This window comes from Cajanus cajan, chromosome 10, assembly GCF_000230855.2.
Source record: "Cajanus cajan strain Asha chromosome 10, NIPB_CcT2T_4, whole genome shotgun sequence".
Taxonomy (NCBI): Eukaryota; Viridiplantae; Streptophyta; class Magnoliopsida; order Fabales; family Fabaceae; genus Cajanus; species Cajanus cajan.
In genome coordinates this window covers 35,232,216-35,251,535 of record NC_138526.1, presented here as the reverse complement: position 1 = coordinate 35,251,535, position 19,320 = coordinate 35,232,216, and the positions used below count along the sequence as shown (strand labels likewise).

General features: G+C 35.5%; 1 pseudogene; it reads left to right on the top strand.

Moving 5' to 3' along the window:
• Positions 1-497: 497 nt before the first annotated feature.
• Positions 498-1,434, top strand: LOC145952812 (kunitz type trypsin inhibitor 106 pseudogene; annotated as a pseudogene).
• The last annotated feature ends 17,886 nt before the right edge of the window (positions 1,435-19,320 follow it).

The following is a 19,320-nucleotide window of genomic DNA, read 5'->3' as shown; positions in this document are numbered from 1 at the left end:
AGTTTTGCAAGACTCCGAGATATAAAAATAAATAAATAATTACAATTAAAATTTGCACAATTAAAAACTAGCCTATACATTAAATAATAGAAAATCTAATTTTATAATCATAAATCAAAGTTTTAACTATTTCCGAATGAGATCATTTTATGACGACACTAGCTAAAACTCACTATTGCCGTTCCTAATCAATTTCCACCAAATCCTTTCCACTAGATAAAATCATGAAATGCATTAAAATTAAAAAAAAAGAAATTCTTATATTTTAACCTCCCAAGCACGACATTTGACTTATACAAACGAAATCATGTCTCATTTTAACACTTCAAACACCCTAGTCATCTCACCAATCCTCAAGAGAAATTTTGGCGGCACAAGCAAAGCTATTATTGGATAACTCATGTTAGACTTTTGTTCATCAATATTCCAACAAATATTATCTCCAAGCCATGCCACACACTCCACACCACATCCTATAAATACCTCACCATTGCAAAAGATGAATCACACATCTACAAAAGCCACAACAACCAACCCTTGTGTTAAAACCAAACCTTTCTTTATTGAGCAAAGTTAGTAACACCAAGACACACAACACAACCATGTCAACGAGATCAATTGAAACAACCCTAACCCTAATGTTATGCCTTGCAATAATTGCCACAACAGCATTGGCTCAATCCACCAACACCCCAGTTCTTGACACCAAAGGGCACCCTCTTGAGCGTGGCAAGGATTACTACATCAAACCCGCCATAACAGATAATGGAGGTCGTGCCACTTTGCTAAGCAGAAACTCGCCATGCCCTTTATACGTTGGTCAAGAGAATTCTGATGCAGAAGAGGGTTTACCCGTTTTCTTCAACCCTTTTGATGAAGCAGAAAACATTGTGAGGGTGAATAGGGACTTCAAGGTGGCATTCAATGCTTCCACAACATGCATTCAAGGCACAGGGTGGAGGCTCAGTGAGAGGGATGCAAAGAGTGGAAGAAGACTCATTGTTGCATCAGGGAATGATAGTTACTTCAGAATTGTGGAGGCACAAAGTGAAGGTATTTATAATATTCGTTGGTGTCCTACGGATGTGTGCCCTTATTGTAAGTTTGACTGTGGCACTGTTGGTAACTTGCGTGAGAATGGGAAGATTTTGTTGGCCTTGGATGGTAATACGCTACCTGTTGTCTTTGAGAGGGCATAATATATTAATGTGTCATTTGTGCTTGTGTTGTGTATGAACTTGAAATTTGTTTGTAACCAGTTGGCAAATAGTTGGAGCTACTGATATAGGAAGGAAAAGAAATACACGTCTCTTTTCCTTTTCTTCATTTGTAGAATAAAGCTCTAAATTGTTATTATTTGTGTAATTTATAGAATAAAGTTATTGTATGTATTAATTTACAAATTGAAAAATGCTGGTTACACTCATGTTAATACTTTTCTCGGTTATCGGTTGAAAATTACAAATTTTAGTGGCCATATAATTAAATCAAAGAGATATTTTAATCAATAAATGAGATGTGAGATTTTAAAAAAATTATAATTTTCAATAAATTTTAATAATAAAGAAAGCATTATTAAGTGAGTGTTAAAAAGTGTTACTTAATTTTAATGTTTCTCAAGAAATTTTATACTTTGACTACTCAATGCACACGTGTGTAAATTTATTTGCACAACTCCCGTGTATGAAGACTATTTTCATGCATGTTTTAATTAATATGTTTTGATGACCACTATGAGTTGGACTAATAGGATGTCACCACCTACTAACTACTGTCATATCAATTATAAAGGATAATTTTTTAAATATTACTTGGAACTCTAACTAATTTATGTGTAAATTTTAATATATATATATATATATATATATATATTTATATTATTATCACATAAAGATAAAAAAGATTAAAAAAATAAAATTATCACAAATTATTTACTTACAAGTCGAGTTATGATTTTTTTACAAATTATTTGGTTATTTTTTTATGGATCATCTTCAACACCTCTCCTTTAACATAAAAACCCTTCTTGAAACTATAACAAGATCTAATAATCTTGAGCAACGATGCATTTGTTAGAACTCTTTCATTATCTTCACTAATTTGAAAAAGATAAAGGTTTACAATAGTACAACGTACATGTTTAATTTATTCATATCTTCACTAATTGTAAAAACTCTAAAAATAGATGAGTTCATTTTTTCTCTGTGCCCTATTTTGAACCCATATTGATTCATCCTAGTTATTTTCCTTCTTATGATCATACTAAATTCTCGACTTCCATGTTTGTAATGTTTAACTCAAAGAAACATGTGACTTTGAGATTCTTTTGTATTTGTTTGTTACCATTACAAATGGAGACAAATTAATGGAATTCTAAATCATGTTCTTACATCAATTGTTACTTTAATTTGATTTATTCTAATACAAATTAAAGTATCAAAATACATGGTTTAGAACTAGAGTAAATCAAATTGAAGTGACAACATTGATGCAAGAATATGGTTTAGAATCCTCTTTGGCTCTATTTGCAATGATAATAGACACAAAAGATTCCCAAAGTCACATATTTCTTCGATTTAAACTTCACAAACATGGAAATTGATAATTTAGTATGAAAATGAGAAGGAAAAATAACTAGAGTAAATCAAGATAGGGGGGTTGTTTCAAAATGGGGGTATAGGATAAGAAGAATGAATTCACCTATTTTTAGAACTTTCACAATTAGTGAAGACGGGAGTGAATGTGTGCATCATAATGAACTTTTGGCCTTTTCAAATTGGTATAGATAGTAAAAGAGTTCTAGAATAAGCACACCACATTGCTCAAGGTTAATTACTCAACCCTATTCCAATTTTTTCAAGAAAGGTTTCTCCATTAGAAGAGAAGGGTTGAAGACTCATGAAAAATAAATGATCTAATAACATGTGAAAAAAATCATGTCCTAACTTGTAAGTAAATAAACTAGAGTAATTTTTTTATCCTTATGTAATAATATAAAATTTTAAAAATATATATTAAAATTTACACATAGAGTTGAGTATATTTTAAATTTTTTTTTATAATTGATTTGACAGAGATAAATAGATTGTCTCATTCTATTAGTGCAACACATAAGAGACACCAAAATATATTAATCAAAACATGCATAGAAGTAATAGTCGAGTGTGAATTAAATTTTTCACTCATCCAAAGAATGATGATCGACTAGCTTTAAACATGAACATATGAAAACCTGTAATATTTTTTTAAAACAAGCAGTTTTTGTGCACTACACTACAAGAATTTCGCGGATTAGCGAGGGAATAACTTGGATTTATATCCCTCGCTAAATTTCCTCACTAAATAGGATCATTTTGCGACCAACCTTCATCTCCTCGCAAATCCGTCGCTAAAGCTAGTGCTTATTTAGCGAGGAACTTAGGCCCTCGCAAATGCCTCCCAAATCCCTCGCCAAATTATGAGCCAAAATATAAAAATGAATTTTTCATCTAGCGAGGGAGTTTTCTTGTCGCAAATCCCTCGCTAATGAGTTATAAGTATAACCCTCGCAAATGCCTCGCAAATTAGTGAGGGAAAAAGTTCTTCGCTAATCCCTCACAAATAAGAGATTTCGTTGCTAGTAGAATTTGAAATTCAAGTATTTGTAAAATTTCTTGAAATAGTAGAATTTCAAATTCTCCCAAAAAAGTAAGAATTTGAAATTTCTCATATTTTTTTCTTTTTATTTTACTTATATATATTTTTATCTTATTTGTTATCTCTTCATTTTTTTAATTATTGAATATTTAAAAATATTTTAAAAATTATTAAATATTATCTAATATTAATTTTAAAAATTATTAAATATTATCTAACATTATCTATTAAATAAAACTATTGATTAAAAGATAAAGTATACAAATTTTTAGACTTAATTTATTGAATAAGAAATTCAATATATAACGTAATTACATTCATTAAATAACTCTTTTAAGAGTTACTTTTGAAGTAACTGAATTTTCACTCATATATTTTTTAAAACCCACACACACACACACACACACACACACATATATATATATCATAAATGTTAAATATAATTTATATGTTTACAATATGAATTTAGTCCATGTATGTTTTGTTTTCTTAATTTTGATAATTTAAAATATTTTTGTTTATTTTGATTTAGATATGAATTTAGTCTCTATAAGTTCATGTTTTCTCAATTTTAGTTCTTATAAATTTTAATTTATTTTTATCTTTATAAATATGTATTTTTCAAATTTTAGTTCTTTAAATATATATTATAATTTTCTTTCACTTTAGTTCATGTAACTTTGTACTAACAACTAAAAATTAGAAAGAAAAAAATATAAAATTATACTGACTAAACTTTGAAAAAAATAGTATAAATATTGAAACTGAAATTGAGAAAGGATAATCCTATAAGGATTAAAAATAATTTTATAAAATTGGAAGGATCAACATTAAAAAACTCTAAATTAATATTTAGCTTATATTTCATTTATAATATTTGAAAAATTAAAGTAAGCATAAATTATATATATATATATATATATATATATATATATATATATTAGTCAATTTTATCAAGATATTTGTTAATTATCATATTATATATAAAGGAAGTTTTTTTTTTCTAAACATGTATCACGATTTTTTCAAAAACTTTTTTGTTCAACATGTTTTTTTTACTCCATCTTTTTTAATAAATTTAATTTAATTTACCTTCTCTCCATAACTCTCTCTCTCTCTCTCTCTATATATATATAGAGAGAGAGAGAGAAAGAGATAGAGAGTGTGTGTGAGAGAGAGAGTTATGGAAAGAAGGAAAATTAAATTAAATATATATATATATATATATATATATATATATATATGTGTGTGTGTGTGTTTTCTTTTCAATAAATATAACTCTACTTTCTTTTCTCTCGCCACATTAATATGCTATAATATTTTTCGTTTTTATAAGTTTTTGTTCCAAATATTATTTTATTTTTATACAATTGTAATTTTAGTACATTTATATCATATATAAATAAATCTTAAATGAAAATTTTATTATAATGTTGTGAAAAGAAATACTACTTTTTAAAGTATGTATTTTACTACTAATGTATTTTCTATAATTAATAAATATTGCATGATTGTGTAGAGAAAAAAATACACTTACTTTTTCTAAAAAATAAAATAAAATATAAAACACGTATAATATTAAGTAATATTCGTTTCAGTAGTTTGAATTGTAAAAATTTAATCAACTTAATTTAATTTTTTATTTAAAATTATTCAAAATAAAAGCAATATTAATATTATAAGAGGTAAAAGTAATAAATACATGAAATTTAAAACAAAACTAATTGCATAGAGTAAATATTTCACTTTATTTTTAATTTATTTTAAATTTTTTTCAAATACGAGTATTTTATTATTTTTAAAACTAAAACAACAACTTAATTATTTTTAAAACTAAGTAGCATTATATTTATTTTTTCCTTGGACCGGGAGGAATTTCAAATGAAGTGTTATTTATCATTTAAAATTGGTTTTATATTAATTTGATGATAGGCTTGAGGGAAGATGAAAGCAAGCACTTAATGCACCTCTCACTAAATCGACAACTTGATGCTGTCAGATGGAATCCTCTTAATCAGGATGAGGTTTCAGCTTGATTAAATTACCTTCTTACTCAACATTTTAATATGGAGTTTATAAATCGTTGATTATTTCTAAATAATATCAATGACATGTACTACGTAAATTTGGTTTTATCTTTTGTAGTTTTTTATGTTATAGCTTGTCTGTTGTATGTCAAAGATAATCTTCTGATGATTTGGCACTTTTTCAAATGAAATTATCATATTTAACAAGTGCTTGCGCATTTTATGTGAGACCAGTGATTTTTTTGATATGTTTCGTGTTATAAACAATTCAATATTCTATTTGCCCTGCTATTTGTTTTACTTTTTCATTTCAGGTTGTTTGTGCATCTATAAAAAGTAATGAACTACTCATATTCGATGTTGGATATATCTCATCAGATCCAGTTGAAGTAAATTTCAATTCTTATCTGTTATTGCACTTTCTTGTTAAATCTTGCTTACATGGACATTATGTTGCCAGTTCTTTCCTTTCAAAAATCACAAAATGTTTCTACTTTTAATTGTTGATATTTGACACCACCAAATTCAGATGAAGTTCTTGTTGCATTTTTCCATTATTATTAACTCTTTACCCGAGCTCTGTAATTTTTGTCTAATTATTTGTTAATGATAAAATATAGCACCTTTACCAACCTTCATCAAATCATTTCCTCAAATAAAGTCAGTTGGATTAATAACTTGCTTATAAAAGGTTTAAAGAATAATTCTGATATTTATTTCAAAAATATCAAAGAATAGTGTACCATATATATACATACAAGGGTCCTATAATTCCTCATCTATCAAAGGAATGACAGCTGCACAAATTACCTCACAGTTGTAATAATGCCTAAATTACAGCTAACATAATATTTGATTGCATAATATTTGCTAATAGAATATTTGACATATCTTAACACCCCCACTCAAGTTGGTGCATGGATATCACACATTCCCAACTTGAATAGAGACTCATTAAACACTCTACTTGACACTCCTTTGGTGAGAACATCAGCCAGCTGCAATTCTGATCTTACAAAGGGAAAGGAAATTATTCCAACTTCAAGCTTCTCTTTGATGAAATGTCTATCAATCTCCACATGCTTTGTTCTATCATGTTGCACAGGGTTGTGAGCAATTGCTATAGCCGACGTATTGTCACAGTACAAACTCATAGTTTCATTTGGTTTAAAGCCCAAATCTGATAGCACATTTTTAATCCACAAAAGTTCACATACACCTAGTGCCATGCCTCTGAATTCTGCTTCAGCACTAGATCTTGCTACTACAGGCTGTTTTTTACTCCTCCAAGTTACAAGATTCCCTCCTACAAAAGTAAAGTATCTAGAGGTAGATCTTCTATCATCTTTTGAACCTGCCCAATCTGCATCAGTGTACCCTTCTACCTTTAAGTTTCCATGATTTGAGAACAAAATTCCTTTTCCAGGAGTGGACTTCAAATATCTCAAAATCCTCTCAACACCATCCATATGAAGCTTTCGTGGGTCATGCATAAATTGACTAACAACATTCACTGCATAGGTAATATCTAGACGTGTATGGGACAAATAAATTAATTTTCCTACCAGCCTTTGGTATCTCCCTCTGTCTATGCTTGCTGAATTTGAGCATTGAAAGAGTTTATGATTTTGTTCAATTGGTGTATCAATTGGTTTACTCCCAAGCAGTCCAGTTTCCGATAGTAAGTCAATAGTATATTTTCTTTGGCATCGAAAAATACCATGTTTTGATCTAGCTACTTCAATACCCAAAAAATATTTGAGGTTTCCAAGTTGTTTCATCTCAAATTCAGATGCAAGGTATTGTTGTAAACTAGAAATTTCATCTTGGTCATTTCCTGTAACAATCATGTCATCTACATATATAATTAAGGCTGTAACTTTTCCTTTTCCTCTCTTCAAAAATAAGGTGTGATAAGAGTTACTTGCTCTATAGCCAAAAGCCTTCATAGACTTGGTAAATCTTCCAAACCATGCTCTTGGGGATTGTTTTAATCCATATAGAGCCTTCTTTAATTTGCAAACCTTCATTCCAATTGAATTTGTCATGCCTGGTGGAGAATCCATATAAATTTCTTCTAAAATTTCTCCATGTAGGAAAGCATTTTTCACATCAAATTGTAGAAGAAGCCAGTCTTGGTTTGCGGCTAGCGACAGAAGTATTCTCACAATGTTGAGCTTGGCTACCGGTGCGAACGTCTCTTGGTAATCTACACCATAAGACTGAGTGTAACCTTTAGCCACAAGTCGTGCTTTATACCTCTCAATAGTTCCATCAGCTTTATGCTTAATTGTAAATATCCATTTTCAGCCCACAATTTTATTTCCTCTTGGTAAAGACACAAGATCCCAAGTGTTGTTTTTTTCTAAAGCTGCCATCTCATCAACCATTGCTTTGGTCCATCTAGGATCTGCCAAAGCTTCCTGTATATTACTAGGAATAGAAATTGAAGATAATTGAGATACAAATGATGCATATGACTGGGATAACTTGTGAGATGACACATATTTACTAATGGGATATTTAACTTTGGCTTGGAGGTCTGGTTCATATTTAGCTGCTGGAGGTTGACCACGGTTAGAACGGGGTGGAAGATTATATTGGACAGTAGTAGACTCAGTGTTTGGTGTGTTGGTGGTCTCACGTAGACAAGGATCAATTTCATGATCGGTTTCATCTAAATTAGTATTATCAAGGGTAGGATCAAGAGAAACAATTTCATGATTAGTTTCATTAGCATTATCAGAGATAGGATCAGAAGGTACCTCTGAAGAGTCAAACGGAACCTGTGGAGAAGATTGAGCTAATTGGTTATGATCAGAAGACACTGTATTATCCAAAAAAGAAGTGTCCATATTTAGGATTGGCTCAATTCCTGCAGAATGATCCTCACACGATAATTTATCTTCACAATATAATTATATATTTGAGATATCAAACATACTAACATCATGATTATGCAGTTCACTTTCATTGCCTCCCTGAAGTGTAGAATCATCATAAAAAAATTTATGCTCATTAAATGTCACATCCATAGAGATATAAAATTTCTTTGATGGTGGATGGTAAGCACGGTAACCTTTTTGAGTTGATCCATACCCAACAAAAACACATTTAATAGCTCGTTCTTCAAGCTTTGTACGTTGATATGGGTGTAAGTGAACATATATAACACATCCAAAAACATGAGGTGGTAAATAAACCATGGAAGGAAGGATACAATGATCAGACAACACATCTAAAGGCCTTCGAAAGTTAAGCACACTAGAAGGGGTTCGATTAATCAAATAAACTGCAGAGCTTACAGCTTCAGCCCATAAATGAGATGGGACATTACCATCTATCAAAAGTGATCTTGTCACCTCTAATATATGTCTATTTTTCCTCTCAGCCACTCCATTTTGTTGTGGTGAATAAGGACATGTAGTTTGATGCAAGATGCCTTTAGAGTTCATGAACTCTATTAATTCAGTCTTAAAATATTCCCGTCCATTGTCTGATCGAATGACCTTAATATATGTGTTAAATTGTGTAACTATCATATGATGGAAGGAACGAAACACATCACACACATCACTTTTATGTTTAAGCAAATACACCCAGGTTACCCGAGTACAATCATCAACAAAACTGATAAACCATTTTTTTCCATTATGTGTAGATTGTGGGGCAGGGCCCCAGACATCTGTGTGAATTAATGAAAAAGGAAAAACTGTTTTTTTATTGCTTAAAGGAAACACAGCACGATGACTTTTTGCCATTACACAAGTTTCACAAAGAAAATCAGAAATATTGCATTTATGAAATAGTGATGGAAATAGTTTTTTTAGATAACCAAAAGAGGGATGTCCTAGTCGTCTATGCCATAACCAAATTTCCTTTTTGTTTTTATCTTGTATGTGTTCATTCGCAAGACAAGCCAACGCTCCTTTATGAGTTTGTTGTGAGACATTTTCAAGATAATACAGTCCTTCACTCTCTCTACCACTGCCAATCTTCTCCTTGGAATGGATGTTCTGAAAAAGACAATGAGTTGGATAAAACAAGGCAACACAAGAATGTGATTTGGTTAATTTGCTGACAGAGAGAAGATTACAGTTCAATGTAGGAACAAATAAAACATCAGGAATCGATAAGAAGGGTGAGAGGGATATAGTACCTACACCTTCAATAGGAGATGAGACCCCATTGGCATTAATAATAGCGGTTTTAGAACAATTAGGGGAAAAATTAGTAAATTTATGAGGATCACAAGTCATATGATCAGTAGCACCTGAATCAATTATCCAATCACTACCCCTAGTAACAACAGAAAAATTAAGAGCAGAGTTAGATATACCTGACTTGGTCACAAATCCGACAATAGTAGAACTATGGCTCTTGGAAGTAGCTTCTACCTTGGTATTGGGAGTAGTTTTGCCTTTTGGATGCCAATCCGGATAGCCATGGAGTTTAAAACATGTCTCCATGACATGATTATCCCCATTGCAGTGGGTACACTTGCAGATTCCTTTCTTAGGAAACTTCTTAACAACAAAGGCAGTCCCCATAGTAGACTCACTATCAAGCATAGCCTCTTGGCGGTTTGCCTCAGCACAAACAGTTGCATAAACTGATTGAACATTTGGAAGGGGAGTGGTAGCAAGGATACGACCACGAACTGCATCCAAATGTGTATCCAGGCCAGCCAAAAAAACATAAACTCGTTGAGAATTAATCATGTTGTTATACTTCTCAATATCTTTAGGACATTCCATGTTACAATTCATGATAGTATCATACTCCAGCCATAATTTTTGCAATTTTCCAAAATATGTAATAACAGATCCTCCATTTTGCTTAGTAGAGATTACCTCACGATATAACTGATATGATCGGGACGCATCCTGGTTGACTGAGTATGTTTGCTGCACAGTGTCCCAAATGTCCTTTTTCGTAGCTAAGCGAATAAAGAGGGATATGATTTCTTTCGTCATGGAGTCCAGAAGCCAAGACTTGACAAGGCAGTTTTCATCTTCCCATGCTTCATATTCATCAGATTTCTTGTCTTCTGGTGCAGCCTTTGTTCTAGAGATGTAACCCCAACGTTTTCTGCCTCTGATCTTGTTTTCTGCGTTCAACGACCACTCAACATAGTTGGTGCCGTCAAGCCGTTCAGGGGTGAGCGCTTCGTGCATATGGGTAGCAGCGAAAGTCCTAGAATCATGTTTTTCCGATTTATTTTTATCGGAAGGAGCCATCAGAAATATTCAAAAGAAGCACCGATTCCTATATTGTAGAGGATGTCGGTGTTTAGCTCTTGATACCATATAAAAGGTTTAAAGAATAATTCTGATATTTATTTCAAAGAATAGTGTACCATATATATACATACAAGGGTCCTATAATTCCTCATCTATCAAAGGAATGACAGCTGCACAAATTACCTCACAGTTGTAATAATGCCTAAATTACAGCTAACATAATATTTGATTGCATAATATTTGCTAATAGAATATTTGACATATCTTAACATTGCTAACCATTTCTTTTGGATTCATATTTATACAAAGAAGAATGCAAGCAATATACTCTTTAACACATTCCTCCTAACAAACTATCTCCGATAATATTTGTTGAAAACTACCAAATCATGAGAGATATTTATTAAATATAATTTGAGACCCACACAATTTTGTGATTTCTAATAAATTTCAACCAATAGGAGAGAGTGTGTTCTAAAAAATGTGTAGAGAGTGTATTCTTATCATTTCTCTCTACAAAGAAGAATGAACTAGGAAACTCTGTAGATACTAACACCTTGGAAAGAGATACATTTTACAGGAAACTCAACTATTTTTACATCATCAAATCAAACGTAGCTCTTATCTTCTTGTTTTCTAGGAATATGCTAGGAAATTGCTCTTTTCTTTTTGTAAGACATTAATTAGTTTGGGTTTCTTTAAGATAGTATGCACAAGTTGGATTTTGTAAGACATTTAACAATTTGGTTTTGTAAGAGATATTGTTACATGCAACTTTTATTTTAAATCATGTCGAGTTGAAAAAAAATTATGTAGTTGATTTAGATTTATTTAAAATATCAAATTAAGTGACATATTTACAGGGATTCATGAGAGAATAATGTATATATAGATAAATTAGGAAGGTTTCGCGAGATATTAGCGAGGGATTCGCGAGGAAACTCAAAAGATATGTTGTGAAGGTTTCGCGAGGGATTAGCGTGGTATTTGCGAGGGAACTCAATCCATATGCTCTGATGGATTTGTGTGGGATTAGCGAGGGATTTGCGAGGGTTTAGCGAGGGATTTGCGAAGGACCTCAATTGATATATTGCTACACCGTTGCGAGGAATTAGCGAGGGATAATTGCGACGGAGTGGCGAACGATTAGCGAGGAAATAATTAAACAACATTTTGCGATGGAATAGCGACAAAGTAGCGAAGGATATCTTGCGAAGGTTTTGCGACGTTTTAGCGAGGAAATATTAAATACAATTAGCGAGGGAATTTAGGTTATACATTTGTGAGGCGGTAGCGAAGAATTAGCAGCACAAATTTGCGACGGACTAGCGAAGCTGGTTGCGAGGGAAAAACGAAGGAATGTAGCGAGGGAATTGCGAGGGATATGCATCCGTCGCTAATTAGCAACTTGAATTTAGCGAGGGAATGATCCCTCGCAAATCCCTCGCTAGTCCCTCGCCATTCTGTTTAGCGAGGGATTTGTGATGGATCTTTCCCTCTCTAATTCGCAATTTTCTTGTAGTGCTATAAGGATATTTTTAAATTTAAATAAATTTTTTAAATAATGATAATTTTTATTATTATATAACATTAATATAAAATATTTATATTAAATAAAAATAATTTAGAAAAGGCTTTTTAAAATATAAAAAGAAATTATAAAATATTAGAGAGATCAAATTACATTAATATAATTTTAAAAAATTTTTAAAAATTAACCAATCCCGTTCACCCACCCACCTAATAACTCAACTCGATAAAAGTTGGTTGAATATATTTTTGTGGATAAGTTAAAAATCTCAACTCAAACAGTAACTAATATTAAGTTAGGTTAGTTAATTGAGTTGGGCTGACATATAATTTTTTTTAAAAAAATAAAATAAAAATGTATAAAATAACTGACTAATAAATTGATCCTCAACTAAAATAAATAATTAAATATAATAATATTACAACAAAAAATATTAACTTACTAAATTATTTTAAACACAATTTATTTAAAAAATATTAGAATATATATATATATATATATATATATATATAAAAGAATAATATGACAATTCATTATACCACAAATAACATCGATCAAATGATATCATTTAATAATTAAATGACACTCTTAATCATAGTTTTAAAAACTGGACAGATTATTAAACCAGTTAAGGTACCGAGTCAATGGGTTAAACGTTGAACCGTTGGGTCACAGATTGAATCGCATGACTCGATTTTTATTATTTTTTTTAAAAAATATTTATATTAAATATATTATATACTTATAAATTTTAATAAATTCATATCTTATTTTAAATTTGAATTTTTCTATCTTATTTAAAATTATTTTTATTTTTATTTTGTAAAAAAATACATTAAAAAATTACATGTTAAACTGTATATTAATACAAATTAAAAATATAAATAATATGTACATATATAATATGCTTGCAATTGATCGGTCCAATTCAGTTTGAAACGGGTCGACTGCATAACCGATCCAACTTAAGATTTAGACTGGCTGGACCACCGGTTCCCGATCCAACCTGTCCGACCCGCCGGTTCGGTCCGGCTTTTAAAACACACCTCTTAATACTTTTATTAGAAAAATAAATTTATCACTTCACCTTTATCAAAATTAACACTACATAGAAACTTTGGCGGTATACAAGCAATAACTTGTGGATATGTCATGCTAGACTTTTATTCACCAACCCAACACATGTTATCTCCAACTCAAACCCATGCCACGTACTCTATACAATATCCTATAAATAACTCAACACACAACATCACACATTTCCAAAATTCTCCCTTAAAGCCATCATTTATTTCTATCAAAGTTAGCTACACACACACACAACCATGTCAATGAGATCGATTAGTACAAGCCTTAGCCTTATGTTATTATGCCTTGTAATAATTGCTATACCAACATTGGCTCAATATTCCAAACTCCCCCCAGTCCTAGACACAAAAAACCACCCTCTTAAGCGTGGCAAAGGTTACTACATCAAACCTGCCACAACAGATAGTGGAGGCCGTTTCACTTTGGTACACAAAAACAAGTCATGCCCTTTATATATTGGCCAAGAGAATTCTGATGCAGAAAAGGGTTTACTCGTTTTTGTAACAGCCCAATTTTCAATGGGCCGTAGGCCCAATTCGTTGCCCAGAACGGGCCGTTTCAAAAGTGAAACAGGCCGTTCTGGAATAAGTTAAAGGCCCAAAATTTGAGAATCAGAACGGGTCGTTCTGGAGGGAGAATGGGCCGTTCCGGTTTGGAGAACGGGTCGTTCCAGAGGGAGAACGGGCCGTTCTGGTTTGGAGAACGGGTCGTTCCGGAGGGAGAACGGGCCGTTCTGCTGGGATTGGGAACGGGCCGTTCTGGTTTTGGAACGGGCCGTTCCAGTTCAAAAATTTGCGTAGGTTTGAAGGGCCCAGAACGGGCCGTTCCGATTTTGGAACGGGCCGTAGTGGTAGGTGGGCGAAAAATCCTATAAATAGGTCTCAAATCCTCTCATTTCTACACACCTCTCATTCTCACTCTCTCTTCTCTTCTGTTCTCTCTTTCGTTCCTCTTCTTCTCTCTGAAGACCAAGAGGAACTCAGAGGATGAGGTTCTGTCCCAGATTTAGTTCCGATCCTTGTTTAAGGAAAAAGAGGAGGAGGTTCTGCCCGAGTTCCTATTTATCCAGGTACGGGGGAAAAGGAGATTATTTATATGTAGAGTTACATGAGGAAATTGGGTAGAGGAAGAGCCCTTAGGGTTATGAATAATTTTATAATTATTTATGTTTGGAGAATTAATTATCTTATGTGATTCTATATACATTTAGGATTACGAATATATGTTTAACTTGTAAAAATGATGCTCTGGGAGAGAGAACGAAATTAAAGAAAAGTGCCTGTAAGTTAGGTTGTGAAAAATTGGATGATTTCTGTTTGAGAAATTGAGGATCCCATTAGATTCTATATGTGTTGAGGATTATAGATATGCTAATAATTTGTAAGAATGGTGATCTGAGAGGGAGAACGAAATTGTAGAAAAGTGCCTGTGAGTTAGGTTTTGGAACAATTGGGGATTTTACTATTTACGTTAAAATTATATTAAATTGATAATTTTGTTGTTTGTTATATTAGTTTATGAATGTTATTGTTATATTATTTGATGATCTAGATGATGAATTACTTGAGGGGTATGTGAATCACCATTTTGTGTGGATTGTGTATATATTGTGGAATTGAGATGTGGATGTGGATGTGGATGTGGATATGGATGTGGATGTGGATGTGGATGTGAATGTGAATGTGGATGTGAATGAGATGTGATTGTGGTTCTTCACACCTATGACCAGGGGTGAGCACAGCCCGAGATTGTTACATGAGTATCGTGACCTTGGTTAACATGTCAGGGGTGAGCACGGCCCTAGGTTAGGGATAACGTGACCTTGGCATAGTGTTATATCAGGGGTGAGCACGGCTCTGGATTGTTACATGAGTATCGTGACCTTGGTTAACATGTCAGGGGTGAGCACGGCCCTGGAATAGGGATAACGTGACCTTGGCACAGTGTTATATCAGGGGTGAGCACGACTCTGGATTGTTACGTGGGTATCGTGACCTTGGTTAACATGTCAAGGGTGAGCACGGCCCTAGGATAGGGATAACGTGACCTTGGCACAGTGTTATATCAGGGGTGAGCACGGCCTGAGATTGTTAAATGGGTAGCGTGACCTTGGCATAATGTGAAGTGCAAGATTTGTGATGATTGGTGCGATTGAGAATTATGACGTGATGACGATGTATGATTGATTGAAATACGATATGTTGAAATATTTATGAATATTTAGTTATAATGAGATAATATGTTGTGTTTTCTTATGTGCTATATATATATATATGTTTTCTTTTCTCACCGTGCGATTTGTGGATATTTTAGGTGAGGAAGATCCGGCTACGAGTGACATCTAGAATGCTAACGGTTGAGTTGTGGTTATGCTCTGATATTGTGACATCTGGGCAGAGGATTTTCTTTAGGACATAGATTGTTATATGAAATTAGAATTGTAAATATTATTTTTGAAAATCATTTGTAAACTCTCACGTTTCATTTTTATCGTTGTGGTTATTGAAGAACAATTTTGAAGATTCTCATGTGAACCCTTTTACCGAAATTGAAAATTGTTTTTGTTAAGTTTTCATTATTACAATATATGTGTTGGGGTAGTAAGGGTGTCACATTTAGTGGTATCAGAGCAGGTCGATCCAATCGGCCGTGAGTTGTGAGTCTACTAGGCTTGTTCGATAGATGAATGATGGAATGCATTGAGTGTGAAGCTTATTGATGTGCTAATGTGATGATTGATTATGTTGTTGTTATTTATTTATGTGCATTGTGTTCTCAGGATTTGTCTGTTAGACATGATATAACTTGATGATGCTATTTTTGATTGCTCTTTCTTAATCTCATGATTGCTTAATTATTTTGATACTTCTTGCTTATGTAAGAAGTAGTGGTTGGGTGGCATCGCTCGTGTTGCGAGCATAGGTGCAAGTAGTGGTAGTAGAAGGGAGCGAAGGAGGTCGGGGGGACCTCTGCCCCTGCGGACGCCGAGGAGGTGACCTCCACGGCCGCTGATGCGAGTGCAGTGGACCTTACTGAGAGTCCACCGCCGAAGGAGGCCCCTCGGGTGGCTTTTGAGGAGGTGGTTCGGGCTGCCAAGGTGGTGAGAACCCTGTTACTGTTGCTTTTTTAGAGTCGTTTATTGTGTTTTTCTGTGTTCTGACCTAGGGCTGTCTTTCGTAGGCAGGAGATGCTGCCGAGGCGGCGACACAAGCTGCCGGGCGGGTCGTCCAGGCTGCCGAGGTGGCGGTTCCGGCCACCGAGCAGGTTGTTCCTACTGCTGAGGTAAGTAGTGTTCCCTGACGTTATTGGTTTTCCGTGTGCCACCTTATTTTATCTTTTGACATGGGGCTGGTTTTCGCAGGCGAGGTCGGAGGTTGCTATTGAGTACCTTCCAGATATCGAGCAGGGGACGCCGGCTTCCGCCTCTGTTGAGGCTCGTGAAGGGGGTCCGAGCCGTGAGGTTCCCCCACCCACCGCTGTAGCTTCGGCGCTGCCGCCTGGTTCGTCACAGGGGGTTTCTCGGAGCCGATACCTAACCCATCGCTTCGGGAAGGGCCTTTCAAAAGTGCGGCTGGACCACGTGAGCGCTTCGGCCGACATGGGCTCGCTGTGGAGCGCGGGGGTGACCGCTGAGAAGTTCTTTCCTCAGGGCTCGTTGAGCTCCGAGGACCAGGGGTTGATAGACGAGGCCGGCCCCGAGGATAGTTTCGACGCTGCCCAGGTCCTTCTGTAGAGGGCTATGGGCATCCTGGGCCACTGGAAGCCTAGGTGGGCTAAGCAGCAGGAGGACCTGGCCAAGCAGCAAGAGGAGCTGGCTAAGCTGAGGGGCCGACTTCAACCTTGGAAGGATGCAAATAAGATCCTGAGGAAGGAGAACAAAGCTCTTAGTGTTGCTGTTGGTGAGGCGAGGCGGCAAGAGGTGGAGCTTCGGTCTGCGCGGGGCGATCTTGCAAGGGTGCAAAAGTCTCTTGAGATCGCTTTACGATCCAACGAGGCTTATGCTTCCCAGGTGGGGGAGTTGCAAGAGCTCGTCGCCTTCTCTCGGGGTCGCGCTCGCTCTTTGGAGGATGAGGTAACGTCTTCTCGCAGCCAAGTGCGGGCTCTGGAGGACGTTGTGACCTCTCTTAAGGGAGAGTTGGCGGCGGCGGCTGAGGAGCGCCTCCATAGCGAGGTCATTCTTGGTGGCCGTGAGGACGAGATTGCCACCTTGAAGGCGGAGCTCGCGGAGCTGGCGGCGGGGGAAAGCGGCCACGGAGAAGAGGCTCGCGGAGGTCGAACGCTCCATTGTGATGGAACACAAGAGGGGCTTTCAAAAGGCTGCTCGTCAGGCACGTCTCCTGGCTCCCGAGTTCGACTTCTCCTCCTTGCATGTGGAAAAGGTCGTCCGCTTTGGGAGGCTGGTCAGGGAGGATGATGTCGATGACAGTTCGAGTGGAAATGCCTCAGCCTAGGCCGTTCGTGTTCTCTTTTTTGCTTTATGTTTTCCTTTTCTTGACTTGATGTATTGAACCTTGGAAACTTTGCTTCTATGGATATATGTGTTTTTCTTCATCTGCGACTTCGTTTGATTTTCGACACTTGTGTGCTTTGAGACATATGTTTGACCCATTGAGAGTTCGCACTCGTCGTTAGATTAATATGTTAGGTTTTGTATCCGATCATAGGTGAGGGTGTTGGGGTTCGAACTCGACCTCAACTTTGAGGGAAAACGATTGAGTTGCGCTTGTGCTCGATTTCCGTTGTGTATGCATTTTGATGTCTGTTTTCTGAAACTTTCATGAGGGTGCAAATTTGACCTTGATAGCGCGAGGTTCGGACTCGACTTTAGGTTTTCGTGGAGGTTCAAGTTTGACCTTAATGAACCGAGGTTCGAATTCGACCTTAGATTTTAAATTTGACCTTAATAAACCGAGGTTAGAATTCGACCTTAGATTTTCGTGAAGGTTCAGACTTGACCTTAATAACCGAGGTTCGAATTTGACCTTAGATTTTAATGAGGGTTCAGACTTGACCTTAATAAACCGAGGTTCGAATTCGACCTTAGATTTTCGCGAAGGTTCAGACTTGACCTTAATAAGCCGAGGTTCGAATTCGACCTTAGAATTTAGATGGACTATTTAATTAAGGGTCGAACTCGACCTTTAGCGAGAGTTCGTATTCGACCTCGGGATTTGCATTTGCGCGTTTAAGGTTTGTTTTCGCCCTTTATATAAGCAGAAAGATAAGAGTATGGATTGAGCAAAATGAGTAATTTTATTTATTATGCCTGTGTGCCTCGTTAAAAACCCTCACAGTCAAAGACTAGGGCGGGAAAAGAGTGCAAAACTTTGTTCAATACTGAAAAAAGAAATGAAACTTAAGAAGCTGCGGTGGGGGGATCCCCCTTGCTTTGCTTGCTGGACGAGGAGACCTTCAGACTCTCGGCATAGCATTGCCGAGCCGTTTTCTAATTAGCCTTGACGGAGATGATTTTACCGTCCTTGCCCGGGAACTTCATGCTGAGGTGTGGGGTTGACATTACCGCTCTGAGTTGGTTTAAGGTGGGCCTTCCGATGATGATGTTGTAGGAAGTGTTGGCTTCCACGAGGAGGTATCGGACCATGACCCGCCTTGTATCTGGTGGTGTTCCGAAAGTTGTCAGTAAGTCTACGTACCCTCGAGTGTGAACTCGCTCTCCTGCGAAGCCGGCTAGGGGCTCAGTGTGAGGTTGTATGAGAGAGTGGGGGACGTCTAGTTTTAGGAACGTTGGCCAGTACAGGACGTCGGCCGAGCTCCCCTTGGTTGATGAGTGCTT